This window comes from Diabrotica undecimpunctata, chromosome 5 (genome assembly GCF_040954645.1).
Source record: "Diabrotica undecimpunctata isolate CICGRU chromosome 5, icDiaUnde3, whole genome shotgun sequence".
Taxonomy (NCBI): domain Eukaryota; kingdom Metazoa; phylum Arthropoda; class Insecta; order Coleoptera; family Chrysomelidae; genus Diabrotica; species Diabrotica undecimpunctata.
Genome location: NC_092807.1, coordinates 15,121,111 through 15,142,377, shown reverse-complemented (window position 1 = coordinate 15,142,377; position 21,267 = coordinate 15,121,111).

The following is a 21,267-nucleotide window of genomic DNA, read 5'->3' as shown; positions in this document are numbered from 1 at the left end:
TACAAGAATATTCAAAACTTTCTGAAATTAAGAAAAACATTGATAATAAATCAATATCTAGTGTTTTCCCCTCGAGCCCTTATAACAGCCTGTACTCGTCTAGGCATTGAGGTAATTAACCTCTGGATATCAAATTGATCCAATTGGGCCCATATTTCTTGAAGAGCCGCTATAAGTTCAGCCAAGTTGTTTGGACAGGGTACTCGTGCTCGAAGACGTCTTCCCATCATATCCCATAGATGTTCTATGGGATTGAGATCGGGACTGCAAGCTAACCAGTTCATACGGATAATTCCCACCTCGTCTATATATTGGTTGACGATTCTAGCACGGTGAGGACGCGCGTTGTCGTCCATAAAAATAAAATTAGGTCCAATGAAAGGAGCAAAATGTACCACCAGCTGATCTAAAATACTTGTTATGTATCTTGCAGCAGTCATAGAACCTCTATCTACAATAACTAAATCAGTATGGGCCTCTGAACTGATACTAGCCCAAACCATAACTGAGCCCCCCCGATAACTTATTCTTTCCGCAATATTACATTGAAAATATCGCTCTCCGTGTCTTCTCCAAACCCTTTCTCGGACATCTGGTGACCTTAGACAAAATCTGGACTCATGTGAGAACAATACATTGCCCCAATCTGCATCACTCCAGTTTTCATGTTCTCTTGCAAAAGCAAGGCGAGCTCTGCGATGTTATATGGATAGTATTGGAGATAGGGCTGGCCTTCTGGATAATAAATTACCTTCTACAAGTCGTCGACGAACTGTCCATCTGCTTACATCCACATTTCTCACTTCGCTCAGACGATTTGCCAGTTCAGCTGAAGTTAGATGCCGATTTCTCAAACATGATGAGACCAGAAATCGATCATCTCTTTCGGATGTTACCCTTGTACGACCTGATCCTGGTCTTCTTGTGAAGTTACCGGTGTCGCTTAAACGCCGAACTGCTCTTCTACCGAACATCGACTAACACCCAACATTTCAGCTGCATAATATTGGCTACGACCATCTTGAACTAAAATCACCGCCCTTGCAGCATCTGTCGGAGTTGGAGACATTTAGGAAGGATAATTAAATAAAAATATAACACGTTTTGAAAATAAAATCACTACACTAGTATGGTTGTTGAATTAAAAACAACATTCAATAAATATCTACTTGCTTCACATCCTTTTTGACAAAAACCTGAAATACCAATTTGTTTTAAGAAATATAAAAAGCAATATTAAAGATATTATTTTATTTCTCGCATACGAGGGTACACCTAAATTTACATACGTAATTTAATGTCTCTAAAATTATACAACTTCAAATAAATAAGAAATAAGGAATGGATCGATTTTTTTGCACCTGAGTATATATATATATATATATATATATATATATATATATATATATATATATATATATATATATATATATATATAGTGGAAGAGAAATAAACTAACCTCGTCTGTACCTTTCTTTCAATTTTCTTTATCCATTTTCTGGATAGATATAGAAATAGCTGTCACTACTTGAAAGCACATGTATATTAAATATATACACAGATAATTGCCTTTTATAGTAGACTTGGTTGGTTTGAATGTTTTATGGATGATCAAGGCATGGAAAATTCCTGCTATAATTCATAGTAATGGCTTCTATTTTTGACGATTTTATAGCATTTTGTTTAGCAGTCCTCCTCTCATAAAAAGTTTGCTCAAGTAAAATTCTTGATTAGTTTCAAGTGCTTTTAGTTCTTGACTAAGCTTGCATCTGTGCATTTCTGCATCTCTTTCCTCGTTTATTTCTAAACTTAACATTTGCTTTTCCTCGGTATACCTATCACACGTGCTACAAGTATCCGATCTCGCATATCCTAATCCAGTGTCGAAATCAAGATAAAAATAAACCTATAGCTTTTATAAGAAAAGTTAAATGATTTTTGCATTAAATTGGAATATTTTTCTTTAAACATTACAAACATTTTTTTAATGTTTGATGAATCATCTAAATAGGCCCTTGTAGACTTTTTGAGGCTATAATGACCATTTCTGCTAAAAAAAGGACTTATGTATTTATGGACTGCTTTTTCACATCTTTGTCCATTTGATAAGGGCGATTTTTATGCAAACCCCGTAAGTCCCTAGGAGCTTCGTTTGACTTTTTCAATTTATTTACAAGAACATCAACTACCTCATGTTATACTATGAAATGACACTAAAACATTCTTGCAAACCTGGGTATCTTCCACAGTAGCTTCCCTTTTTTTTTCACATGAAAACAGACAGTGCAGTCTCGAAAACCAGCCTCATTATCTGGTTTTCAAGCCATTCTTCGTTGTACAGGAATCAAAGTAATCAAGATCGCTAAAAGATTAAATCAAAACATTTCTTAGCACATTTACAAGCTTTGTCAGTTGCATGTGACTGTAAATTTAGTTGCTTTGAAACATCTTGCATCGTTCCAAAGCTTTTCCTTTCCTTAGAGTTTTTTTCACAAGCAAAAGGTAATTGATTACTCGAAGACTCACCCGTATCTGCCATGATTATTTTAATTATCAGATAAAAGTAACAAACGTTGTAAATAATCACTTTCACTTTAAAATAAACCAAACTAAGCACTAACTCCTACGATTACCTGGACTTATCAATGTTCTCCCCTCTTTGGAATGGACATGTCAGGTTTTTTTCCTGTGCAGGGTTTTTTTAAACACATATCTTTTGACTTATCGAGTTATTGCTCTATATTGTGTTACTCTTAGAAACTATGCAATTTAAGCTACAAAGTGGTATTCAAAACGAGAAATGTCAAAAATTGGTCTTATCAAGTTCTTTCCCTGTGGTTTTCATTATGTAAAGCTCATTAAAATAGAATCTGTTTAAAATGTTTTTAAAGTTTTAGTTATATTTTTTCTATGTTTATTTATATTACATCCAAAAAGCATGGACATGCTTATGGTTGTTCAAGCATGTCTTTATATAGAAGGAATTACAATTTTATGAAAATACAACTTCCATTACAACTTCTAATTGTTTTAATAATTTTCATACAAAATAAAGTTTTGTCACATGTTGAATTTTTAATACACTCGCGATCATAAAATCCGGGTCATCTTGAAAATTTCAAGTTTGTTAAATATTTTTGCCTCTGGTGCAGTAATAACCTTTTTTTTAGGCTAATGTATTTTTTATTTGTCATCAATGTTTGTTTTGAAAAAAAAAATGGTTTTTTATTGTTTTTATTGAGAAAAACAGAAAACAAATCAAATTGTTGATAAAACAGACATACGAAAAAAAATGGAAAATACAGAACGTTCCAAAAAATCAGTGAAATTTCAATGACCAATATCGTGTATTGCCTCCCCTTGCTCTAATAACCTCTTGCAGACGACGGGGCGTACTCTCAATTTTTCTCCGGATTACATGTTGTGGTATGTTATTCCACTCTCTCACTAACAGATCCTTAAGCTCCTGTGCGTTGTTAGGAGGAGGTGTATGGGTTTGAATACGTTTTTTCAAATCGTCCCAGAGATGTTCGATGGGATTCAGGTCCGGAGACCTAGCTGGCCAGGGTACCCTCGTAATTCCAACTTCGTCCAAGTATTACATACTGATCCTGGCAACGTGCGGTAGCACGTTGTCCTGCATAAAAACGGCGTTTTCGCCAAGCCCTGCCATGTTGGGCATAACATGTTCTTTCGGAATCTCCGTACTGTACCTTCGTGCAGTTAGGGACCCATTTTCGATGAAGGGTAATTCTGTGTGGAAGTCGGAAGATATACCTCCCCAAGCCATGACCGAGCCTCCACCAAATAGCATTCTTGGAGCAATACAAGCTTGTGAAAATCGTTCACCGGTTCTCCTCCAAACTCTTACACGTCCATCGGATCAAGTTAGGCAGAAACGGGATTCATCTGAAAATAACACTTTGCTACAATCGTTAATTCCCCAATGCGCGTATTGTCGAGCAAAAGCTAGTCGTGCAACTCGAGGCACCCGGCGAAGTGGCGGTCTTCTAGCCACTACCTGAAAAGATAGTCAAGAAGAACGAAGTCTTCTTCTGACTGTTGCAACACTAAAATTGCGATTTCGTACTTCCGCTAGACGCTTTTGATGCATAACCGCAGTTGAGGTCCGGTTTCGTAAAGCCTGAAACACAAGGAAACGGTCATCTAGTGCCTTGGTCGTTCTTCTTCGTCCAGAGCCAGGTCGCCTGGTTAGCAAACTTGCCTCCTGAAAGCGTTGAAGCACTCGTTGAACCGTAGAAAAGCTTACGCCAACAGTTCTTGCGACTTGCCGTTGAGTGTGACCGTCTTCCACAAGTGCAACAATTTGTGCCGTTTCAACAACAGTCAAAGGCATTTTTGTCAAAAAATAAACACTGATAATGGCACTAATAAACACTAATGGTGGCAATAATAAACGTTTGTCCGTTGCATTTGAACAGAAAGTCGAAGTACAAACGAGACATTAGAGAGTTTTTGTGCAAGCAAATACGTATACGTAACGTATCTTTTTGACATATAAGCATGCGCATTAATGGTTGAACTAACGTATCTAGATACGTATTACCTAACGTAACGGGCTGGTACGTTACGTTCATACGCATCCCTATCGAGCCGAAGGTGACCGAATGCGCAAGAGAATCTTACCCGATTACCAAAATTTCAACATCCATATTTCATAAGTACACGTGGTACGTGTATTTTTACATTTGTGGTTACGTATATTTGTTTTAATTTTTATAAATAATGGAAAGCAGTAGAAAACGACTTCACTTCAGCAATGAAGATGATTTGTTCTTGTTGAAGGAAGTTGTAGGCAAGAACCCTTACGACCATCCAGAAAGGTGGAATTTAATTCAAAAGCGAAAAATACTTTTAATGGTATCAAAATTAAAGCGGCCGTATAGTCGTGCAAGATGTGGAGAAGAAGGGCATCTTCTATGTCTTTGTTTTCTTCATCATCAATAAAGGCACCTACATTTAATATCGCGTCCATGTCAAAAATTAAAAATTGTTCAAAAAAATATTTGTTATTTATTTTTAATATCAAAAATAGGGTTAAATGACAAGGACAAGACTGGCACTGGCAATTTATTAGTTAATCACTAATTCGGTGAGGGCAACACCATCGTTACGTTACGTGCAGAACAAAAACTCTCAATTTAACGTTCATCTTCTTCGATACGTTAGTTCTTTACGTATAGGGAAATACGTTACGTTAGGTAGTTACAAAAACTCCCTATTTAAAACATGCGTCGTTACAGGTACAGTTCATTTTGGGAAGTGTGCATTTTACCTCGAAATCGGCACTATTGGAATTTTTTGTTACAAAGGAAACCGCAACAATTCTCAGAAACATGCATAAGTTTATATTTGTGTTATTATTATTTACGATAAAGCTCGTTAAAAATAAAATATCGGTGATTTTCAAGGTGACCCGGATTTTATGATCGCGAGTGTATAATATATGTAGTTTTATTGCATAATCTTGCCTATTAGTACACATTCCATATTTTCCAAAAAAAAGGGGGTAACTTAAAAATTAGTCTAGGGAATTTTTTAAATATATCATTAAAGCTATGTTAAAACAAGAAATAACTTTTAGTGTCCATATTTAAAATTCATGCTATCCAGGATTAACCTCATTTTTTGCATATTGAGCAGACTTCTTAGCACAACTATCATGGTAATAATGTATCATGCAAATGTTACAAACCATACCATATACAATGTTTTTACAATAAAAACATTTTTCGATAGATTATCTACATTTTGTAATTTTTACTTTAACATAACCATTAAAACAAAGCAACTAATGGTAACTAGAAGAAAAATCAAAGGAAAAGAAAGCATTAACGAAGAAGAACTGCAAAAAATAAACAAAGAAGTGTCAAAAGCTATAAGAAAAGATTTGAGGAAATTTAATAATGAAAAAGTCCAGCGAACTATAGAAGAGAATAAAAGTCTGAAAGTTCTGAGAAGACGACTAAACAACAAACAAAGAAGGAGTCACCACATCAAATAGAGAAGAACTACTACAGATAGTTGAAGACTTCTATCAAGAACTATACACAAGCCAAAGAGAAGACCAAAAGAACTTGGAAGCCGCCGTATCACGCAAAATTATCAACCAGGGTTTAGAGCTCATGCCAGAGAACAATGCAGTAACAATTTTACTACACAAGAAAGGAGACAAGGCACACCTAGAAAACTATAGGCCAATCAGCTTATTGAACCACATCTATAAAATGTTTACCCGAATAATTACGACAAGACTAAAGAAAAAGTTAGATTTCTACCAGCCCCGAGAACAAGGTGGCTTCCGCTCAAAATTCGGAACAAACGATCACCTACAAATAGTAAAAACCTTAATAGAAACTAGAATAGTCGCTAGAATATAACAGACCACTGATACTTATCTTCGTAACTTTTACAAAGCCTTCGACACTGTGGAATTAGACAGCATTATAACTGCTCTGAACAATAGTAGAATAGATTACCGGCTGACAAAGCTAGTACAAACATTATACCAAAACGCCACAATGCGTGTAAAACTACATGATACCACCAGAAAAATTCATATCAAGCGAGGTGTGAGACAGGGCGACACTCTCTCACCTATATTATTTATAACGGTCCTCGAATACGCCTTTAAAATGTTAAAGTGGGAAAATAGAACGAATAAAAATAGATGGAGAAGTGCTCAATCATCTGTGTTTTGCCGACGACATAGTACTTATTACCAAAGATCTGGGTGAAGCACAACAAATGGTACAAGAATTAGAAAACGTATCTTCAACAATAGGTCTAAAAATGAACATCAGTAAGACCAAATTTATGACATATTTAGTTCCCAGCGAAAACCTAATCATCCAAAATCAAGTGGTAGAATTGACGGAAAAGTACATATATCTTGGTCATTAAATCAGAATAGGCAAGGACAATCAGACCTGGGAATTTCAACGACGAATAACACTTGCTTGGGCGGCGTATGGTTCACTAAGAGACATCTTTAAGAGCAACATCCCGATAGCTATGAAACGAAAGACATTTGACCAATGCGTTCTTCCTATTATGACATACGGAGCAGAAACTCTCACGCTCACAAAAACAACAGCACTAAAAATACGAGTGGCACAAAGGCGCATGGAAAGATCAATTCTCGGTGTGACAAAATAAGGAATCAAGACTTAAGGAAAAGAACAGGTATCAGTGATGTCGTCGAACGTATAGCCAAGCTGAAATGGAATTAAGCAGGTCACATAGCGAGACTGAAAGACACAAGATGGACCGGAAAACTAATTGACTGGCGCCCACGAGAAGACAAACGCAGCAGAGGACGACCGCCAACACGCTGGATGGACGACATTAGACGAATATCCAAGAAATGGCAACAAGAAGCACAGAACCGTGAAGAGTGGCGAAAAATGGGAGAGACCTATGTCCAGCAGTGCACAGAAGAGGTTGCATGATGATGATGATGACTTTAACATAACCTTCAAAATTGTGTTCCATTTAAAACAGTTACTACAATTAAGAATTTTTAGGTGGCTCCGTATTATATCATATTTTATTTTTCTAGCTCCAACAACACCATAAATGTATTTTTATTAGCCTTGTTTATCGCTGATATTGTACGTACAAAACCGATGTAAAACTGAATTAGTCTGTTACTCGTATCGTGCATGTATTTTGGTTGTTTGTGGTGACTCCATGTCTCGTTAGGGAAAATAATTCCCGTCACATAATTCAATCCCGCTTCAATCTTCTTCGCTCGGGAAACTTAATTTGTTTTTTTATGAATTTCGTCAATACATCAGAATTTCAAACCCTATACTTTAATAACCTTACGAATTCCATGAATGTATTTACATATATTCTAAATACAAATTTCTATATTTTTATGCTAATTTCGTTTGTCATAGAGACAGATATCTATACGAATTAGAGGAATATATTACGTGTACAGCAATTTTCTTAGAACAATATTCGTCGTATTCAATGATAAAATTGTATCTTCAGTGAGTTGCTAACTTCATTATGGTAATAATTCTTGTGTAATTTGATGTGCTAAAGACGAAAAACATATCAGAAAATATCTAGGACGTCAGGATTTTTCACTACATACAAATACAGATTTAGCCTACTTTCCCTTATCGCAGCTATGCACTTGACTTGCACTTGCATTTGGCGTTCTAAAACACACCGAATTGTGTTCTGTATTCACGAAGAAATTCATGAAGTCGCTTCAAGGTCAAATTTGACGTATGTATATGTTTTATGTTAATGTATGTATGTATATGTCAATAACTATTGTACGGGGTAGAAACATGGACACTAAAAGCGCAAATAGTTAAGATTGAAGCCTTTGAACTTTGGATATACCGGAGAATGTTGAGAATCCCATGGACTGCCAGGGTCACCAATGAGGAAGTGCTGAGAAGAATGGGTCAAGACAAAAAATTGTTGAGAACGATAAAAGTACGCAAGACTGCATACCTTGGACACATACTAAGAAATAATAAATATAGTCTTCTGCAGGTCATCATGCAGGGTAGAGTCGATGGCAAAAAGGGAATAGGTAGAAAGAGGAAGTCATGGCTGCGAAATATTAGAGACTGGATAAACATGACTTTAGACGAATTATTCCACGTTGCAAAAGATAGAGAACCCTTTAAAAATGTGGTCGCCAACCTCCGTTAATGGGGACGGCATAGGAAGAAGAAGAAGAAGATATGTTAATACTTTTTTTTGAACCAGGTATGGATAATTCTATATAATTGATAATATTTTAAATTCACATTCAGATTAGGGATGGGAAAAACCTACCGGTTTTTTTACATCGCAATAACCGGTTTTATCGGTTGTTTTTTTGTCCCGGTTATAACCGGTTTTTTATTTTTAAAGTAAAAACCAGTTATTAGGTTTTTACGGTGATTAGAATTAAGTTAGGTATTATTTTTGATCCCAATCATAATTATTATTCTCAAGTAATTATTCCAAACAAAACCATAATTCAAATTTTATCTTATTTTATTAATACAGAAGCAAACTGAAAGTGCAAACTCACATCAGCCAGAAACAATTTTTTTATAATATTTCGTTGAAAAGGTATTTGTAATCAATATTTACATAAGAAGTGATCTGGTACATTATCTATTTTTCACACTTGACTCTTGACATTGAAAGTGGGTGAATGAGCTTTTCTGATTACCAAAAGTAATGTTCTGACTATGAATATCGAATTAGGTACCGATTACGAATAAGAATCTCCAAGGATTTCCCTACGTTTTCAAAACGATACCCCCATACAGGAAGTATTAAATGAGTTAAAATGTACCTATTATACAAACGTGTTAAAAGTAATACATGATAAATTTTTTTTGATGGTAGTAAAAATTAAAGATGAATTGCATTATCCAATTTATTTTTAAGTAAAATATTTATGTTGATATTATTTTTTTAAATCCCATTTGAAAGAATCTGGGAAATTTTTTATAAGTTGAAATGGTTGCGGTAACAGGAAACAGGGAAACAGGAGAAAATCTCTCTCCTGTTGCCGACTAGAATGTAGCTTCGACTATTTTTTAAATAATTTTAAACTGTTTGTCCTTGTTTAGTGTAGTGTTATGTACAATTTTATGTTTACGACATTCTGCGATTGTTGGATATCCCAAATTTGACGAAAGGCCCCTGAAGATGTTCTAGGAGGCAAAAGTACTTGGCAAAGATTTAATTAATAAAACTAAGCTCGGCCTTTCATTTTATCAAAGTTCATTTATTTGAGCATTCTACCTTATATTAATTTACATCCAATTTAGGCTCGGAAGTTAGGACGTACCTTACCGAAATCGGAAAACTTTCTCCTTCCTGCTCCTTCCAGAATGAAGAAGCTAAAGTGAGTTTAAAATCAAACCCTCTTTGGTATTCACACGATCTGCGGTTGGTGAACAGTGATTCCAGTTCAAGTTCTCAGGACACACGGATTCAAAGTTCTCTTCCAAATGAACTGACTCTATTTCTGCAGCAGCCTTTGCTGTCGAGATTAAGTGATCCGTTTTCATTCTGGGAACAGAACAGAACCTGTATGCCAAGGTTGGCTTTTATAGCTAAAAAATACATGTCGTTGGTCGGAAGTTCGGTGGCATCAGAGAGACTGGTGTCATCATTGAATGATATTGTGTCAGATGAGAGAAGCCGCTTAACCGATCAACATATATATGAACGAGTTTTTCTCAATAGGTTTCATGAAAAATACAACACAATGCTAAATCCATTTCATATAATATGACCTATTTGTAACCTTCTAATTCTAACCTATACTTTTTACTTAAAATATTACTTTATTCTACTTATATTATACTTTTATTGTATATGTATATATTAATCTTACGCTATATTATATTTAATAATAATCAATAAATATATAATAATAATAAAATAATAAATAAATATAATAATTAATAGAATAGAATGGTTTTATTAAAAATTGTGTTTTATTTATATTGATATTGACGTTCTTTCGATAGTACCTTCTAATTTTGATCATATTAATATCGAATAGAATGAAGTATCGCAAACTAAAGTGCATTGTAAATGTAACTTTGTAACCTATTGGATTAAAAAAACCAAAAACCGGTTTTTGGAAAAACCGGTTTTTTTGGCAAAAAAACCGGTATAACCGAAAACCGGTGTTTTGTTAAAAATCGCCATCCCTAATTCAGATCAAGTCCACTAAAACAATTCACCAACACATCCTGAATATAATATTTTAGAAAATGGAAGTGACTGTACAGCTTAAATGGTTCAATTGAAAAATCAGTTCAATTCAATTGAGACAATTTTGAAGATTCATTGCAAAATAAAGACATTATTGAACTTTCTTAAGTTGTTCCTTATGTTTGAGAGCCCTATAAAATATTCTTGTGTTATGGAAAAACCTCAGAAGGGAAGGATCATTAATATACATATAATTTGTTTATTTTTTATTAATTGTTTCTTTGCATAATTTAATTTTTAAATCTAATAAATCTTTTTCCATTCAATGCATGTCATCGGCCAGTTTCATTTCTCTGACATGTTTCTGTTGTGCTATTTTCTCCTCTTTTTCTACATAAAGCAGTTGGCCTGCTACTAGTTTTGTTCTTTCTTCAAATAGGCTCACTACCATCCATATTATAGTATAGTATATCAATGGTCACTACTTGATTATTCATAGTTTCCTTTCTGAATTTACGATTTTTTTTTAATGCAGGATTTCTTATCCTGATAAAACCAAATCTGTAAATATGATTTTTTATTTAGACTAGTCATAGTTGTTTGTGTATAACAAATATTAAAATTAGCTTTTATTCCAGTTATTATGATTCTTCACTTAAAATTTATTTACCAATTATATAATATTTAAAAATTATTGTATTTTTATTTATTTAGTTTAGTCCTATCCTACCCTACTATTCAATATAGTAAATTGTACCTACATATTGTATATATATTTAGGGATTCTACAGTATCCACTGCCTTCTCTCGCTCAACCGTTTGCATCTCTCTCTGTTGTTCCATTCTCCATCGTTTAGGCCTCTCTTACTCATGCCGTCGTCTACTTTGTTCCTCCAGGATTTTCGGGGTCGTCCTCTTTTCCTCCTTCCTATTGGGCTCCATTCGGTTATTCTCTTTATCCATCTGCTGTCGCTAGTTCTTCTTACATGTCCATACCACTTTAGTCTTTTTTGTTCTATATATGTTAGTATGTCTGTTTCTATTGATGTTCTTTGCTTTATTTCGTCATTACTTCTCCTATCCATTCTTGTTACTCTGCAGCATCTTCGCAGGCATTCCATCTCTGTTGCTACTATCTTACTGCTGTTTTTCTTGTTTATAATCCAATTTTCAGCTCCATATGTCATAATACTTCGCACTAATGTTTTATAAATCTGCGTTTTTGTTTTCATATTTAGGTGTCTATCCCACCATAATGAGTTAAGTTGTCGGATTGCTGTTCTTGTTTGTCCTAATCTGTGTGTAATTTCTTTCTCTGTTGTTGCCTTTTTCGTGATTATAAACCCCAGGTATTTGAATTTATCCTTTCCTTTGATTGTTACGTTGTCATCAATCTGTAGATCTTCTATGTCTTCTTCATTTGTAGATAGGTACTCTGTTTTCGCGAGGTTAATATCTAGGCCAGCCTTGGTATATTCTTCTTGTAGTTTCTTCATCATGTAGCTGAGGTCGTCTTGGTCTTGTGCAATCACTACTTGGTGGTCTGCAAAGCTTAACGTATACTTATAGGTATTCGTTCCGTACCGGTACTCCCATGCCTTCACATTTTCTTTTCCATGTAGTCAAGGCTTTCTCTAAGTATATTTTGAAAAGGGTTGGAGATGTGGAACAACCCTACAGGAGCCCTTTTGTTGTGGTGAAGGCCCTATGATTCTTGTTCCCATTTTAGTGGACACTTTTTTTTTCTTTATACAGAGCTTTTATAGCTTCTATGAGTTTCGTCTGTATTTCTAATTTGTACATTACCTCCCATAGTTCTGACCTTGGTACAGAGTCATACGCCTTTCTCACAAATGTCAAGTGTATATCTCTATTTTTTGCTTTTTTCTTTTCCAACAGTTGTTCCAGTGTGTATATGTGGTCTATGCATGATCTTCCTGCCGTGAAGCCTGCCTGATCCTCACCGATTTTGCCTTTTATCGCTTATTCTATCTTTTCTCGCAGTATCTTCCCATATAATCTTATACATATACCTGTGTAACCTACATATTGTAATATGTTTAAAACAAATCGTTAAAATTATTGTAAAGAATCAGCTCACAAACTAGTGGTACAGTATTACTGATTATTTCCATTTTTTATTTGTTTTTAAGTATTCCTTTCTTTAAAACTTCTCTGTTTGATTAGAATTCTACACATCTCAATATTCTAATAATAAACATATTTATTTCTATTGGATATCTCTTGGGAATATATAATGAATAGTGGTTAAAAAATTATAAAAAGTATTGTACCTTTCTTTCTTCTTTACTTTGACTTGGTGCAGGCAGATATTATATTTAAATAAATGCTTTCACCATTCAAAGGTACTTTTAGACGATCAGATCAGTTCTCCGTTCAATTTCAGTTTCAGAACAGTTGTCAGTTCAGTTTGGGTTGTAAGACGTGGTTAAACGATCAGTTTAGTTGTCAGTTGTCATTTGTCTTGCACAGTTCAGTGATGGACGAAGATAGCCTAATTGCGGCCGGGTTGTGCTTGGCACTAAAAAAACACGAAAAATGAGAAGTACATGGAGTAAAAATTGGCTCCTGAAAAGAAATACATTTTCGGATTTAAATTTATTATAGGAACTTCATTTTGAACCTTCTGATTGGTCAAACTATTTAAGAATGAGTGATGATGCATATCTAGAATTGTTGCAGTTAGTAACAACAATTATAAAAAAACCACCAATGTGAGAGAAGTTATATCACCACATGAGGGGCAAAGTGCAACGATCAGCTTTTTGGCTACTGGAAGTACATATCAAAGTCTTAAATTTCCTACTGTCATATCAACTTCTAGTTTATGCATCTTAATACCCGAAACTGAGACCTATCAAATAAGTTTGTTTATACATCAGTTTAACTAACAACTGATGCAATAACTTTTAGTAGCATCGAACAACAGCTCAGTATCAGTTTCAGTTTTTCTTGCAGTTTTTTGTGTTTATACATACAGATAACTGACAGTTCGACTGAAACTGACACTAAACGGAGATCTGATGTGACCGTCTAAAATTTCCTTAAAAGTTACACAGTAGGTAAGTAGGTAATGAATGAATGAATGTTAGATTTTCTTGTTCTATCGTATTAAAAAATAAAATTGCCACTTTTTCTGTTTCTTTGGCTATGTTGTCCTTATTTAAGTTATTTGAAATTGTCTTCTGTGTCTAAAAATCAACAGTTTCACCCACTTTTACTTACTCTTTACTAAATTCAGCATAATTTTTTGTAGAATCTAAATCACTACTTTCTTTTTAAAACAATATTATTGTTTTCTGATTATATTTCCAAATATATCTTTATTCAGACAATAATCAACAATAAATAACATCCAATAATAAAACCATTGGTACTACTGAAATAATGACATTTGATGTAAAATTTTATTTGAAGTCAAAGAAACTTTTAAATTCAAGATATTCACAAACTTATTGACACAGAAATTGATGAAATTCTGTGAATGATGAATGAATAAATTCATGAACTTCTTCGTGAATTTATTGTTGGTGTAAACCCCGTATTAGATGCAGAGATATTATCTCTATCTTACACATGGTGCGCATACTCGCTGTGCGGAAAGACAAATACACCTTGGTATCACACAAGCATCATGTACGCTGCCTAGTCAGTTTTGTGAATAACCTAAATAGGTTAATATCAACTCGTTTTAACAGACATTGTTAAGAACGTGTATTTTTCATAGTTATGACTTAAATTTGGTGATCAAGAGCAAAAAGAAGTTCTCAAAAGAAGTTCTCAAATTTGCAGGACAAAAAAGCACCTATGGTATGATGGAAGGAAAAAAACCATGGTAAACAACTGTTACTGCTTTTCAAGTGATGTCAAAGGGTTCAATTTAGAATTATTGTATATCGTTGTATACCAAAACCTTCCCTCAGCTATTTAGTCCTCTTCCTAATAATGCATAAATACCTGTGCAAAGCCTCCTGTTATGGTAGATAAGATATAAGTCTCAGATGAAGATTAAGTACAAGCTCTGGACAATCAGGACTCAATATTTGACTTTGAAGATGATCCTAGACTAAAATTATTCTGCTACGACGAGAAAAAATATTTGGTAATAGATCTGGATCTTCAGAAAGATGCTGGTAAATTGCTTGGATTCCGACATAAAAGAAAATCTTATTACTTTCTGAAGTGTCTTTTCCTTGGTGCAGATCGTAAAAAAATGTCGTGGTCTGTGACGTGACATCAAATCTTTGAAATGACGTCTCTTTATTGACTCATCAAAATATAGCTAAAAAGCAGTTTTACTGTATAACGCTGGCTTCTATGCTTTTATTCTTATTAGACATTAGGTGTTCTTGAAAGAAACCTATGAGAACTTGGCAATTATTTTGGTGATTTGGTGTAAGCCGCTAGGACAATAACTGGTTACACCAAATTGTTTCTTTAGTTTAAGAACAAGAAGAAGAAGAAGAATATTCTTTATTAATCCCATCAGATCACATTGTGATATAGGACAAGTCATATAGTACATAAAGCATGATCAACAAGTTATATAGGACAATTACATAAAACAAAATCAATAAAATATAGATTAATATAAAAAAAAAGATATGAGATATAGAGCGTCTCTGAACCCGTCGATCCTCATTCCCTGTAGTCTTTTATTAAGTCAAAATAATCATTTAGGTTGTAAACGCATAATTGGATCAAGCATGTTTTAATTTATTTTTGAATTTTTGAATATTATTTTCATTTCTTATATTAAGTGGCAAACAATTGTAAAATTTAGATCCTGCAAAATCAGGGCTAGTTTCAAAGAGAGTTGTGGAGTGTTTACACACGCTTATCAACCTCCCGTGTCTTGTCGGGTAATTATGAAAGTCAGAGTTGAGGGTAAAATTTTGAAATTTAATTTTGACGTGAATAATACACTTATAAATATATAAAGCATGATAAGTCAACAGTCTGTGTTCAATAAAATATTTACGACATGATTGTCTATTATCAATATTGAATATCAATCTAAGAATTCTCTTTTGAGTTAGAAAAACTCTAGAAGAGTTTCCCCATAAGACAACATTATAGGTCATATATGAATAAACCAATGCATAATACACACTTATCAATTGATTAGTGTTAAATAGGGTTTTCAACTGAAGGATCGCATAGTAACCCTTATTCATTGTTTTGCAGACTTTAGTGACATTTTCATCCCATGTCATATTACTTTCTAGAATGCTACCAAGAAATAGTGTTGTATCACTAAAGGGTATTTCCTCAGAACTAACTGTAATTTTACAACCATGGGATGGCTTACAGCGCGAGTAGAACTGCATACAAATAGTTTTCTTTGCATTTACCATTAATGAGTTCCTTTTACACCAGGTTGTAAATTCCTGTACTACTAAGTTCATTTTTGAAATTAGTTCGACTTCAGTTGACTCGTCAACTACAATTGTTGAATCATCTGCATAAAGAACTGTATGGTCTGCAGTTAAAAAATGTATCAAATCATTTACATATAAAAGAAATATTAAGGGTCCCAATACGGAGTCTTGCGGTACACCTTGATCAAGATTAAAAACAGATGACTTCTTATTATCGACTTTTACTAGGAATTTACGATATTGTAAGTATGACCTTAACCAGTTCAAGAAATTGCCCCGAAAACCAAGGGCTTCTAATTTATGCAGTATAATTTCAATGTCAATAGAGTCAAAAGCTATAGTTAAGTCAAAAAAGAGTGCACCCACATACCTTTTTCGATCCAAAGTAGCGTGGATATAATTAAATAATGAAATAGAAGCACTCTCTGTAGATTTGTTAGGAAGAAACCCTTGCTGGCATTTATTTAAGATATCATATTTATTCATAAAATTTAACATTTTACTGTAAATACACTTTTCGATAATCTTAGAGAGTACACTTGTTACGGTGATTGGCCTGTAATTATCAACCAAACATGGATCTCCCTTTTTGAAAATTGGACTAACTACTCCCGTTTTAAGGTCACTTGGAAACTTGCCATCCTTGACAGATAGGTTGAGCTGAGAATACTGAGCTGGTATAGTTTAAGGAAGATATAGCATTCTCAATATCAAATGGTGAGACCTCAGAAAAAAAGAATGTGTTGTTAATTGTCATAGTTGTGAAATCGTTAAAGGTATAGTTATTGAAATGTTTTAATAATGTGCGTTTGACTGATGTACAAAAATACTTACCAAATTTGTTTGCTATGTGTTCTGGATGTATCAATAATTTATTATTGTCAGTAATGCTCCACTCAAAATTGTTTTTATTTTTACCAGTTTGACGATTCACAGTTTTTATATATCTCCTTCTTTCTTTTATTATTTTGATTATGTCGATAACTTTGATATAAGGCTTTCTTTATATCCTTTACCTTACGGATAAAGTTGGCCTTTTGTATTTTATAGTATAAGGGAGAGTAGAAGTTAAAAACAATCACTGGTAAATAGAAAGTTGGGAGCCAAAGACGCTTGTGCTAGAACAAAATAATGTTGGGCAGGAAAATTTGATATGAAAGCTAGAACTTCCCCATGAAAGCTAGAACTTTCATGGGGATGGGGACAGACAAAAGATAAAGATTATTTAAATACTTGGTTAAAAAGTTTACAGGTCTCTGGAAATCGAAATTAAAGAAAGAAGTTTGTTGGGCTAGATATCACGGGATCTAACGGATCGAGAATTTGTCAACACTATGACAGATCTTTAGACAAAAGGATGGTTTATATTTAAGAATGTAAACAAATGTTTGCGATTTGTGAGTCAAGATTTCATAAATCAACATCAACAAATTAACAACAACTAGTGTATGTTTTTTATCTTGGTATTTGATTAATTGTTGTAGTTAAATACATATATTTTCCATTTTGGTGGCCTAACCTCCCAACAGTAGTCTACACCTTAAGCCAATCTCACATAAATATAAAAGCAAATATAATGATGATCATAACCGATTTATCAATATCAGTGGGTAGTTGAAAATAATTTGTGAGATAATATAAGTTTATTTCCAACTTAAAAAACAAAACAATTTGTTTTTAATTCAAGAAGGGTTAAAAGGGTATAATTTTAGAACATAATTAAAGCAGCAATTGTAAAACCAGTACAAACTAGCACTTCACCAGAACATTTTAGCGCATGTAAAATACTAGGAGACCGCTTATTTTCGTAAGGAATACACGAATAACTCGCGTATAGTATTCTAATCCCTTAGGTAAGCACACAGATGCAGATCAAGCAGTCAGTTCTCGTGTTACTAAAAGAGTTAATCAGAGTAACTCTAAATATTTAATTACTACGAGTCTGCGGATTGTTATGTTTACACGATTGGGGTTAAGAGAGCGAATACAAATTTTCTAATTAATTTTTTATAAGATTCACTGCTATCCAGTAAGTTTGCTAAACTGCATTAAAATAAATAATAGGTGAATATTGTTGATGGTGTAATTCAGTAATAATACATCATAAAACGAAGCACTGCTCTTAATTTGTTTGTTAGCTAGCACAGAATAGTCTGGTTGGTTGCAATTGTCAGCTCATTACAAATGACGAGTACACTGAAAAAAGGGGGAATGCCAATTAAGTACAATTGTGAAAAAACTGGTTTGAAAGGTTTAGAGCACCACATTTTCAAAACTGTTACTTTTGGCAACATCTCATTTGGTAGGTCAATGGAAATTTTTTAAGGGATAATAGGGGACGCCATTTGCAAAATTTTTTGCTAATAATGTATCGCTCAAACTGTTAAGTTTCCAAAATAAAGCTAAATTTGTCAATATTTGAAAATAAGGCTGTTCGTCTATTTTATTTTTAAAAATAATTATCTAAACGAGATATTTTTTATTTCAAATATTTTTTCTAGGATAATTTTACTAACCAATCATAAATGATAATTAATAATTTACCATTCTGCGCAGAAGTAGCAAACCTGACAGTACTATACATCGTCTCAAAGTGACTAGTCTGTACAGGGTAAGATATGCAATGCTAACCTTATGGGAATTTCGCCAAGACGTTGCCAGTTTTATGCAGTGAGCGATGGCGTTCTCTGTTGTCTATCTTTCAAAATAAACGGAATAAACCAGGAGTTCTCAACAAGTCCTCACGTACAATTTTATGTAATTTACAAATATTGTTTGCTAATAATTTTACATAATACTATACATTATTTGTTTCTAATAGTAACTTATCAACTTTTATCTTTTATTAGTAGCAGTAGTATAATAAAATGTGCATTAAATAAACATTTGTTTCAAAGTTTAAAATAATTCCGGTAATTTCTACTAACTGCCAAATTTAAAATGTTATTTATGTCCCTGCGGATCTAATTACTGCCATAATCGTTCTGCCATAATTGTGCCATCATGTTTTTGGCAAAGAAAAATACTCAGGACTACCACGACGAAATGGATGGATCGACCTTCGAAGATTGGTTCGAAAATAACTTAATGCTAAATTTGTCAGAAAAAACTGTTGTGGTAATGGAGAATGCCTCCTATCACAGCAGAAAGTCAGAACAAATTCCCAACAGCTCAACACTAAAAAAAGATATTCAAGAATGGCTTCTGTCACCCTATCACTGTGAACTCAATCCCATCGAAATGGTTTGAGGCTCAGAGTTCTAACGAGGAAATTAACGAATGGTAAAAACTAAATAATGAAATTAAGGGAAATAGATGAAACTATAATCACTAGACACTAGGAAATATGGGTGTATACGTTTCTCCTTTCCCCTGAACTTTTTTTCTCTCGTTCTCTCCCTCCCCCTCTTCTGTACCTATTTATTCTTGTCCTATTTCTTGTATACGAAATGCTTTTATACTTAATATTATATAGGAATTTGGTCTAAACTTAGATTTCTAATGAACAAGGCGACCATACGTCAACATGTAGGTATGTCATTATTTTATTTTTATGTATATATTTTTTCAACGTGTTATTGATTAGTAGGATTAGGGCAATTATCTCTTCCTTCACTTCTTACCACGCCAGACATCCACGACGACTTTTTACTGCCCCCATTTTTCTTTCTCCGTCGCAACAAACTGCAGTAAATGATCCAATTATAGTTGTCAAATAAATTTCCTTCGTTTTGAAGACAAATAAAAAGAAAAACTACGGGGAATAATCGCCCTGTTAAAAGTTAAAACTCTCTACTAATTAAGGCATTACGTCCAAATAATATAAAAGGCCGAATAAGCGAGAGCGAGACTCCATTTTAAAATTAGAGATTATAGAGCGGAGGGGAAATTTTAAAATCGATGGAATTAAATTAGTAAAAGGTGCAGTAACTAAGACACGAAATTTTAGTTTTTTAATAACACAATTACCCATAATTACATAGTGTTTTATTGAAACGACAATTTACAATTCCAAGTTTTTTATCTCTAGCATCTTTATTTTGTTAATAAGTCACCATAACTGGAAAACAAAAAGTTCTTTTAGCGTTCCTGCTTTAAAATTCGAACTACTAAATCTAGTTTTATCAAAATGTCAGTAACATATATGTTCATAAGATAATGATAATGAAAAAATAGATATATTGTTTTGCACTCGATGAAACCTACGCCAGTTACACCTGATCCGAAATGGAGGCTAGATAAAGCTGATTGGCGCAGTTTTCAAGAAATTATCCGTAGCGAATCATCAAAAATTTGCTTAGAAAATTCAATAGACGAAATAATTGTACAGTTCAATAAACTCATAACGGAAGCAGCGCTATGAATGAATTTCATGAATGAAGTGATTCGTTTACCGCTTTAGTTATTGTTTCTTTTAGATGTTAATACAGTTCTGTTTGAGTCCATGCTTCGTTTATACGTAGCAAATACTGCAAGGTATTTTGATATCTCGAATACTACTCGTAAATTGTTGTAGAATTTTTACTTTAAATCTCTTATTTGCGAGGCCTTCTAGTTCCTGATTACTGGATATTGTCTTTTGGTGTTTTCGTCTGTATATAAATTGTCCCAATATCAAACGATGACTACTTGCATATTTTGGTCTAAATACTATACTGAGTGCAATAAATAAATAAATAAATAAATAAATTATTAAACTAAATTTCGACTTACGTGTTGTAAAGAACTACGAATTATGCTTACCTGAAAGAAAAAAGAAAGCGTATTAGTTTCTGTGGAAATGTTTAAATAATGGTATAAAAATATTAACATTTTAACATAATAGTAAACATGTTCTGTTTACTATTATTTCGTACAAAATAATAGTTAAATTAAATAAATTATTTATGTAAAAATTTAATTCATTTATTTTTCCGGGATTTTCCGAGAGGTGAGTATAGCAAAATTCTTATTATTTTGTTGAGCTACTTCAATTTAAAAAAATTAAGGATCTACATGCGATAGAATTCGAGATATTGCAAATTTTGCCAGCGCGCTTCAATTTGAAGTTTCAATTTAAAAAAAAATTGAGTTTGGACAGTTTTTTCCTTCACTTTTTCATAACAGTATTTTACGAGTACCACCCTGTTAATGGATTATAATTTTT